The sequence below is a fragment of the Lepidochelys kempii genome, chromosome 1 (assembly GCF_965140265.1).
Source record: "Lepidochelys kempii isolate rLepKem1 chromosome 1, rLepKem1.hap2, whole genome shotgun sequence".
NCBI classification, from domain to species: Eukaryota; Metazoa; Chordata; order Testudines; family Cheloniidae; genus Lepidochelys; species Lepidochelys kempii.
Genome location: NC_133256.1, coordinates 22,880,376 through 22,890,351, shown reverse-complemented (window position 1 = coordinate 22,890,351; position 9,976 = coordinate 22,880,376).

Sequence of the window (9,976 nt, the reverse complement as noted above, 5' to 3'; positions counted from 1 at the left end):
AGGGAGGAAGCGGGGGCCTGACGACATGTACCCAAAACCACCGGCAACAATGTTTTTGCCCCATCAGGCATTGGGAGCTTAACCCAGAATTCCAATGGACAGCGGAGACTGTGGGAACTGTGGGATAGCTACCCACAGTGCACTGCTCTGTAAGTTGATGCTAGCCACCGTAGTGAGAACACACTCCACTGACTTAATGCACTTAGTGTGGACATATGGAAGCAACTGTATAAAATCGGTTTCTAAAAATCGACTTCTATAAAATTGACCGAATTTCGTAGTGTAGACAAGGCCTAAGAAATCAAAAGAAACAACAAAAAAGACAAGAACATGCAAAGCACCTTATTTTTTTCTATTCTGTTTAGGTCCACTAAAGAATAGAGACAACTGTGTATTATGTTATTATTGAGTCTGCAAAAAACCCTCCATAAATAAATTACAATGATTTGGACATGTATATGTGCAAATTTGTTTCTTTTTCCTTAAGTTAATTAAGTATTTTAGGAAAAATGGTCAGAGCGGCCACCAGCAACAGTTGGTGGCCGCACTCTGAGGCCACCAAAAATGTTGTTGTGAGACCCCTCTAGAGCTAGCAGTGTGATTTCCCTGCTCATGTACACAACCTCATGCTAGCTCTTGTTCAGCTAGCACCAGTATAAATAGCACAGGCACCCAAACCGTGGCCCCGCCCCCCCCCATATCTGCCTTTCTCCCTGATCCCCCACCCCAGGATTGCCCCTTTACCCCCAAGCCACTGTCCTCATGCTGCCCCTTCTCCACCGAGGCCCTGCCCTCGCACCGCCCCTTTCCTCCAAGACCCCTCTCCCCACTCGCTCCTCTCCGCTCCCTTCCCCCATGTCGCTCACCCTTCCAGCCAGTAAAAAGTGATGGAGCCATGACCCCCTGGAACTCTTGTTCCAGTGCCCTGCCAGTAGGTCTGTACTTGGCATGGCTCAGCCATGCCTCTACTGCTGCTAGCCTTGCTCCCACGGCTTCACCGCTATTTATCCTCACCCTAGCTTGATGAGAGCTGGTGGTAGGATGTGTATGCGAGCAGAGAAAATCAATCCCCAGCTTGTAGTGTTGACATAGCCTTGGCAGGGAGGAGTGTAACTGCCCTCCTTCTCATTCTGTCCTTGGCTTCTCTGTGCAAGCAAAGGTGTAGGTGTTTTGTGTGTGGACAGCGCTTCACAAAGAACTGGATGGAACCATCACATTTTGCTCTAAATGTGCCCAAAGACCCAGATATGATTTGGGCCCCATTGTGCCAGGTGCTGTACATTCTGAGACACCATCACGGTGTACTGGGACCTATGGTGAGATCACAAAACTGTCTTTGCACAGGACAGCGAGTGGACAAGTGCCACTAACGTAGACAGTGTGTACAATTTTCAACGCCTCCTAAGTGACTTAGGAGCTTGAGTCCCAACTTCAAAAGTGACCTATGCATGTCAGGGCCTAAGTCTTACTGAAAGTCAATGGGACTTAGGCTCCTAAATCACTCAGACGCTTTTGGAAATTTTCTCCTGGATTTAAACTGGTGACGGAAGTGAGAGCTCTGTATTGGTTTTCTTTAAACTGCTTTTGATTACCTGGATTACAGTAAGCGACTGCACACAATGATGAAAAAGGAATTGGAGGCTTTGTACCATAATAATAATAATACATCATCTCTATTTTACTGGCTGTTCTGAGTAGCAAAATTTTAACTAAAAAGACTCACACCCTTTTTGGGTGTGGCCCAAGGAATCTTGGGTGATCAGGAGAAACGCCAGGGAATTCAATTCCAGCAGGCTTAGCATTCATTGCTGGTTGCCATGGTTTCTATAGATGACTGTGCGCTGGGAAAAGAAAATAATCACCGCATGTTATGGCAGCTGGGAAGTTATTAGCCATGTAAGGAATTAGGTTGGAGGTTTTTCCTCCCCAGAATGGGCAAATCCAGTACATTGACAGAACAGTGTCTTGTACTCAATTGATTCTGAGTGGGCATGTGGGCAGGAAGAATGTTTGCCCAGAGCTTTCCAGGTAGGTCAGGCTGAAATGGGTACATGCATGTGTACAGGACACAGAAACCTCCCCTGCACTAATGGAAAAGACATTCACATCAACATCTACCAGTTCTTCTTTCCTAATCATTTCATTCAGGTCAATTGGCTTGATCTTGCAGATGCAGTTTAGCATGAGACACACATTCTAAATTAATCTCTCCTTCACATCAGGATAACTTAACCCTGTGCTAACCAGCTAGCTGTAGCTGTTAGCACCTCAAGATGTATATGCATATGTTTATATTTTCAGAAAACTACCCAGGACAATATATGCCAATCCCTCAGTTAACTCATTAAGTACTTTCTTACTGAGGCTGCTTTTAAAGGATTGACCAGAAAAGCCCTCACTGATGTCATGTTGGAGATGTGATAAGTAATAAATTCAAGCAATATCATGAATGAAAAAGCAAGCGAGGAAGTGGTCCTTGCACCTGTGAGAATGTCGTTAACTAGATTTTTTTTAACCCGTCGTGGATTCTTGCTAATGCCCAACGATTCTGATACTCTGCATGTAATAAGAGAAAGTCTTCCAAAGGATCCAGTTATCCCTATTAAACTGTTAGTTAATAAAAAATGGATGGGTAGTTCGTGTCACCAAAGGAATTGCACATGGATTTCCGTCTAAATCTTCTATAATAATATGGCTGCTGAGGTTGTGTCTTTGTAAATTAATTACAATTCTTCCTCCTTTTCCCAAGCCCTGTATTAACCTTGAGATTATATGCACATGTTTAAATTTCAAGCAGGATAATAACTGCAGGAAACTGCATCCAGTAGTGTGTGTGTGTGGGGGGGGAACAATTACAATAAATTGGCTAGAAGGCTAAATCAGAAATATTAAACTCAGACAGAGGATAAAATACAAGAAATGTGACACTTGTTTTCATAGAACATATTTATTTATTTGGTGTGCACTCACCTTGGGGAAAGAAGCAGGAAAAGATGATTAATTCCTTGTAGTTGCTATAGGCTGACTTTTCAGGCTTATCATTAGCAGGGTGGTTTTTTTTTTTATTTAATAAGGAAACTGAACACACACATACAAAACCTCCAGTGGAATCAGTACAAAAAAAGAAGATCTTTAACAGGCAACCTTCTATCTTAAGAGATCACCTCAAACTATCCCCAAATGTGCTGAGTACATACATTTCTGCTCGCTTTGTATTCAGCAACCAATTGTATGTTTGGGCCCTTGAGAGGTCACTTAAGACAGGTTTCACATTCACTTTCAATTTAGCTTATCTCCCTGTCTAATCCCCACTGCCCACCCCCAAAAAAGGAAAAATCATGGAACTAACATGACATTTGCCAGCCTTCATCCATAAATATGTTATATCTACAGCTGTTTGAAAAAACTTTGAGGGAACCAATTTCCATCCAAGAATGTAGTTCTGTCCTAATTGAAAGGCTTTGCAAACTAGTATTAAGCTAATCAAAAGTACATTTTGGAGAAAACATGGGAAAAGAAGTTCAGATAATGTCAAAACATTTCACCATTTTTTGGAATGAAACATTTCTATTTTTTTTGTCTTGAAATTTTCATTTAGAATGTTTTCTTGTTTTGTATGACGTAGTCTAGACTATCAGTCAAAATCAAATCTAAATATTTTCAAGTTTGTCGAACCAAACGGTTTCAGCTGAGCCACTTTTATTTTCTTGTTTGGAATTTTCTTTTGCAGAGCATTCTGACATTTCCAGGCTTCATTCTGATTTGGAATGAAGTCAGAGTTCAAAATCTAAATATTCTATGTGCAATGGAGTTTCCATTCGCCGCACAGTTCGAGTTATGTTCCAGCATCTGCCCTGCATCCGACTTGTCGTGACACCCTCTTCAGGGACTCCGGAGCCATAAGCCATTGTGTTTCCTCTCTTCCTCAACAAGAGAGAGATTTGTTGGCCCTTAAACTGTGTGACAGCTCCCTGCCACATCAGTCTGTCTGCCTAACCAGCAAACTCTTTGAGACTCTGCCAATCCAAACCTTGCCTTGCGGGTAACATTCAGTGACCCCCAATTCCCAAGTTCCTCAGACATGTCTCTCTATCGAGAACAGTACTTTCTCTGGACACTCACAAAAATTATGAAGTCTGCTGTCACAAAGAGACAGTACACACACTAGCCTATTAGGCCAACTGAGGACACACAACCTTAATACACAGCACTGAGATGGTTCACAGTAAAACTAAGACTACATTTATTAACAAAGAACAGAATAAATGGACACAAATCAGATGTCAAGAATTATAACATTCATAAACCAGTCGGAGAACACTTCAATCTCTCTGGTCACGCAATCACAGACATGAAGGTCGCTATCTTAAAACAAAAAAACTTCAAATCCAGACTCCAGCGAGAAACTGCTGAATTGGAATTCATTTGCAAATTGAATACTATTAATTTAGGCTTAAATAGAGACTGGGAGTGGCTAAGTCATTATGCAAGGTAGCCTATTTCCTCTTGTTTTTTCCTACCCCCCCGCCCCCAGATGTTCTGGTTTAACTTGGATTTAAACTTGGAGAGTAGTCAGTTTGGATGAGCTATTACCAGCAGGAGAGTGAGTTTGTATGGGGGTTGGGGGGATGTGAGAAAACCTGGATTTGTGCTGGAAATGGCCCACCTTGATTATCATGCACATTGTAGGGAGAATGGTCACTTTGGATGAGCTATTACCAGCAGGATAGTGAGTTTGTGTGTGTGGTTTTTGGGAGGGGGGGTGAGGGGGTGAGAGAACCTGGATTTGTGCAGGAAATGGCCCAACTTGATTATCATGCACATTGTGTAAAGAGTTGTCACTTTGGATGGGCTATCACCAGCAGGAGAGTGAATTTGTGTGTGGGGGGGTGGAGGGTGAGAAAACCTGGATTTGTGTTGGAAATGGCCCAACCTGATGATCACTTTAGATAAGCTGTTACCAGCAGGACAGTGGGGTGGGAGGAGGTATTGTTTCATATTCTCTGTGTATATATAAAGTCTGCTGCAGTTTCCACGGTATGCATCCGATGAAGTGAGCTGTAGCTCACGAAAGCTCATGCTCAAATAAATTGGTTAGTCTCTAAGGTGCCACAAGTACTCCTTTTCTTTAAACAAGAAAAAGAGACAGTTAGGGTTACAAACAAAACCAAAATAACACGCTACCTAGTGCCTAAAAATTAGCTTTAGCAAGCTACAACTTTCGCCTAAGCAGTTTTCTCACTTAGATCAAGCCCCTGAAGCCAGAGGATCTACTGATCACAGAATCAGAGTCCTGACCCCTTTGTCCTCTAAGTCATGGATAGCCAAGGGATCCCTCCCCTTCTTTTTATAGTCCAGAAAACCTTTGAAATGTATTCCTCTGAAGTGTATCCCCAAATAAAATTTTTCTTCCCTGCTGTTTGTCTCTTCCAGTGGACTTCCCATCCCTCTCTTGACTTGTATCTAAATGGAGCTTTCATTGTTTTAGTTCCACAATGCTTAATTTTCATTAAAGACACAGGGAGACAGCTACCTTTGCTCCTAGCTGGGAGAAAATCTGTTTCTCCCTTTGTTTGGTCACAGGCTGTAAAGCATAATAGCAGTGAGTATCCATAATTCCTCCCTTAGTATTAATACAGACCTTTCACAATGATATTAATCACCAGTGTGACACCATCTTTCATAAAAGACCTTACTTGGTACACTTGCATACTACAATACTATTGTATACAATCAGTTGATTCAACAGCTTATTCTTCGGGGTTCAGACCCCCTGTTTTCCCAATGGGGGTGTCTGGACCCTGATTGTTGCACTCGTCTATTTAGATTGTAAGCTCTTTGGGGCCAGGACTGTTTGTTACTCTATGTCTGAACACTACCTAGCAGAATGAGGCTCTGTTCTTGCATGGGCTTTGAGGGCACTGCTGTAATAAACATTATAAACAACAAATAATAATAATATGGAGGAAGTGCAGGTCCAAGGTTTCATATACAAACTCCCAGCTTGTCAATGGTGACCATCACTCTATAACTCCTGCCCGCTCGCTGGCTCTTAAATTACCAGCATCATAGAATAACAAATCTATACCTAAAAGCAGTTTAAACAATTTCAAAAATATTAACAAGCTGTGCATGCCCCTAACGCATAACTTCTATTCTTTTACTCTTGTATCCTTCATTCTTCCTTGCGATGCCTCAACTAGCTTAGTGCCAAATTGTGAACGTCAGTACACAATACACATAAATCCTGTTGTGGGCATTGGTACCTGAATATCTGAGGGCTGAACTGGCTCCTTACATTGTAAGTCCCTAGGGACATGGACTCTGGGAAGCTAGATGCTCTGTTGGTGTAAATTGGTGGAGCTTCACTGACTTCAATTAAGCTTTGCCAAGTAACTCTAGCTGAGGATCCGGAGCTCCCTTTTAGTTGCTCGTAGAGGATCATGAATACTTGTAGCACTGTGGAGAGCATAGTCAATTGAGGATTAAAGGGCCACTTAGGTCATTTTACCTGCTGAAAGATGTTATACTTTGTATATTTCTGGGTTTCAGAATGTGTAAAATGCTGCCAGATTCCATACTCCTTTGGCTAGACTACATAAGCAACTTTGTGATACAGAAGTCCTTCAGATTCCAAATATAGGCTCTCCACTAGGCAAAGCAGTTTCTGCAAAAAGGAAAGGCTTAAATACGAGGCTGGAGAAATGGGGAGATGGATGAATAAGGTAAATTCACAGAATTAATGAGTTCCATTCAGGCCAAAAAAAGGTTCTAATGAGAGCTGTGAGATACAAAGCTTGCGCAGTCTTTGTCATGCCTGTGCTGCCTCTCAGAGGAAAAAGTGCGAAGGGGCCTCTGTGACAGTCCTTTACTCGGGCAAAAATCCCATTGATTTTAATAGGAATGTTTGCCCAAGTGAAGAATGTAGGGTTTGACCCTTCTAGAGATAAGATGGTTATTCTCTTGGGACCATGTTCTGTGCTGGAGATGCATAAGCTGTACACATCAGGGCTAGAATCTGGACCACGGTAGCAGCATGATCTACCACGTTGATTCATGGCCTGTTCCAATGCCCACTGAAGTCCATGGAGGTCTTCAATCAGAATCATATAGAACCTGTGTTCTTCAGGTTAGCCAGGGAGAGCATCAGGGCTGGAACCACCTTTTCTTATATATGTATACAGTACCTAGCACAATCGGGTCCTGAACCTGAAAGGGGTCTCGGGGCTCTAGTGTAGTATGAATAAAACCTATAGTAATTGGGTTCAGTATGCAACAGATTACACTTGTTATCATACACCAAGCTGGAGTTCCCAGCAAGGTACCATAGTCACGTCTTCCATGCCAGTGGAATGTCATGAGAATTAATTTTTAATGTACCGGAGGAAGGATTATTATTATTTTTTAACAATAGGCACTTAGAAATGTTTCTAAATTAAGTTGTATTGAATCACTGCATTTTCCACAGGGGAAAAAATATAAAAGCCCTCATCTCTGCAGGTATAAAGCAATCCCTTTCTTTCTTGACCTTTCCCTTGCAAGAAGCAATAATAATCTTTTCAATAGCTACTATAAATGGTAATCTAATGCACTCTGTGTCCCATAAAGGTAATAGATATACAGTTCAATATGTTTCTGCTGCTTTGTAAGTAGTGGCAAGGGAGGGGTTGCTGTCTATTTTAAAAAGTCTCTAGACTGGGTCATCACTCATGCTGCGCCTCTGTCAAGGTTCCTTCCCCACTCTGAACTCTAGGGTACAGATGTGGGAACCTGCATGAAAACCTCCTAAGCTTACTTTTACCAGCTTAGGTTAAAACTTCCCCAAGATACAAACTATTTTACCCTTTGCCCTTCGACTTCCACTGCCACCACCAAACATTTATCTGGGTTTATTTTTATTAGGAAAGCATTATTTGGAAACGTCTTTCCCCCCAAAAATCCTCCCAACCCTTGCACCCCACTTCCTGGGGAAGGTTTGGTAAAAATCCTCACCAATTTGCATAGGTGACCACAGACCCAAACCCTTGGATCTTAGAACAATTAAAAAAGCATTCAGTTCTTGAAAAGAAACATTTCAATAGAAGAAACAGTAAAAAGAATCACCTCTATTAAATCAGGGTGGTAAATACCTTACAGGGTAATTAGATTCAAAACATAGAGAATCCCTCTAGGCAAAACCTTAAGTTACAAAAAAGACACACAGACAGGAATATTCATTCTATTCAGCACAACTATTTTCTCAGCCATTTAAAGAAATAATAATCTAACGCATATCTAGCTAGATTACTTACTAAGTTCTAAGACTCCATTCCTGTTCTGTCCCCGGCAAAAGCATCACACAGACAGACACAGACCCTTTGTTTTTCTCCCTCCTCCCAGCTTTTGAAAGTATCTTGTCTCCTCATTGGTCATTTTGGTCAGGTGCCAGTGAGGTTACCTTTAGCTTCTTAACCCTTTACAGGTGAAAGGATTTTTCCTCTGGCCAGGAGGGATTTTAAAGGTGATAACCCTTCCCTTTATATTTATGACAGTCTCTCTTGCATATTCTGATTTTACATCTAAATATTAGCAATCTGCTTTCTTATCAGGAGAGAATGAAGGCATAGTAACCACTTGGAGCGAGTGGTGGGTGATGGATCCAACTAGGCCTTTGAACAGTGAGTAATACTGGAAAGCTTCTGCTGCACTCTGGGCTGGAGCTGGGTGAAATTTTCCAAATTTTGATTTTCCATTAAAAAAAGAAGTGGGGTTTTTTTTCTTAGAAAACTTTTACCATTTTTTGTCCATCATTACACTGGGTCAGATTACCCTTCCTCACAATGTGTAGAACCGTATCCCCGGAGTAATGCCATTGACTTCAGTGGGATGACTTGTATAGTAACGCATTGATCCTTGTGAATTAAGAGTGGCAGAACCTGGGTTTCTGGCACTGAATTTACTTGCAAATTGCCAGCAATGTTTGTCTTTGCACAACTTCTGTTGATATTTGTAGGTGGCTATTGTCACAATTAAGCCTCTTTAATGTAATCAAGAAGAAAACATCTTTTTAAAAGCAGAAGCTTCCATGATGGAGATTTATGTTTTCTAGCTTCTGGCAGGATTTGTCAGGAGAAGCACTGGCAATGATTCATGAATCCTTCACAAGGACTTTGAAGAGGAATGCAGTGATGTACACAGCGGTATTATCTTTATTTTTGCTATTGTTTTCTTTGCATTAATGTCTTCCTTTAAACTTGAACATCTCATATCCATAGGCTACATCACTCCCTCCTGCTGGAAAGCGTCTGACAGGACTCACAGCAAGGAAACCTCCACCAGGACCTCATTTGCAGAGATCTTCCCTGACTAGTCTGTCACTGATGTGGTAGGGCTTGCATGCCCTACTCTATCCAAAATAGATTATGGAGCCTAGCTGGAGCTCCATGGAAGGCATTGGATTCACATGGATCACCTGGGATCTGCTGGGCTTTCCACAGCTTACCACTGCAGCCTGTTAGAGGGCTTTCCCTTCAGCCTCTCCCGTGGTTCTTGTCACACAGACAGAAAGCAGAAGACCAGAAGTCCGAAGTGCAGGCAAAGCAATGTTTATTGGGGTTAGTTTCCAGCAAGCGTGTCCATAACTCTGATGCTGCAAAGCCTCGTTTCCCAGTGTCTGTCCCCACCTCCTCCTCAGGCATAATTATACCTGAAGTTCATGCCCTCAGTCCCACCCCTTCCTATTTATAGTCATGTTCCATTTTGGGGAGTCGTGAGTCTAGGGTCTTCATCCCACCTCTTTTGTATCCCAAGGGAGGGGTGAGGCTGTGCTACGGTCAGGGGCAGGCATTTCTTTAGCCTTTTAGTGTTTTACCTTCCCCACAAACCCCCCTTTCCTCTCCCGACTGGTTGCTTGACCTTGCCTTGAGATAGGGGTTGAGGCAGTCTTCAAGTTGTGCACGTATATTATACTCCCACCATGCCCAGTAACACATTAACT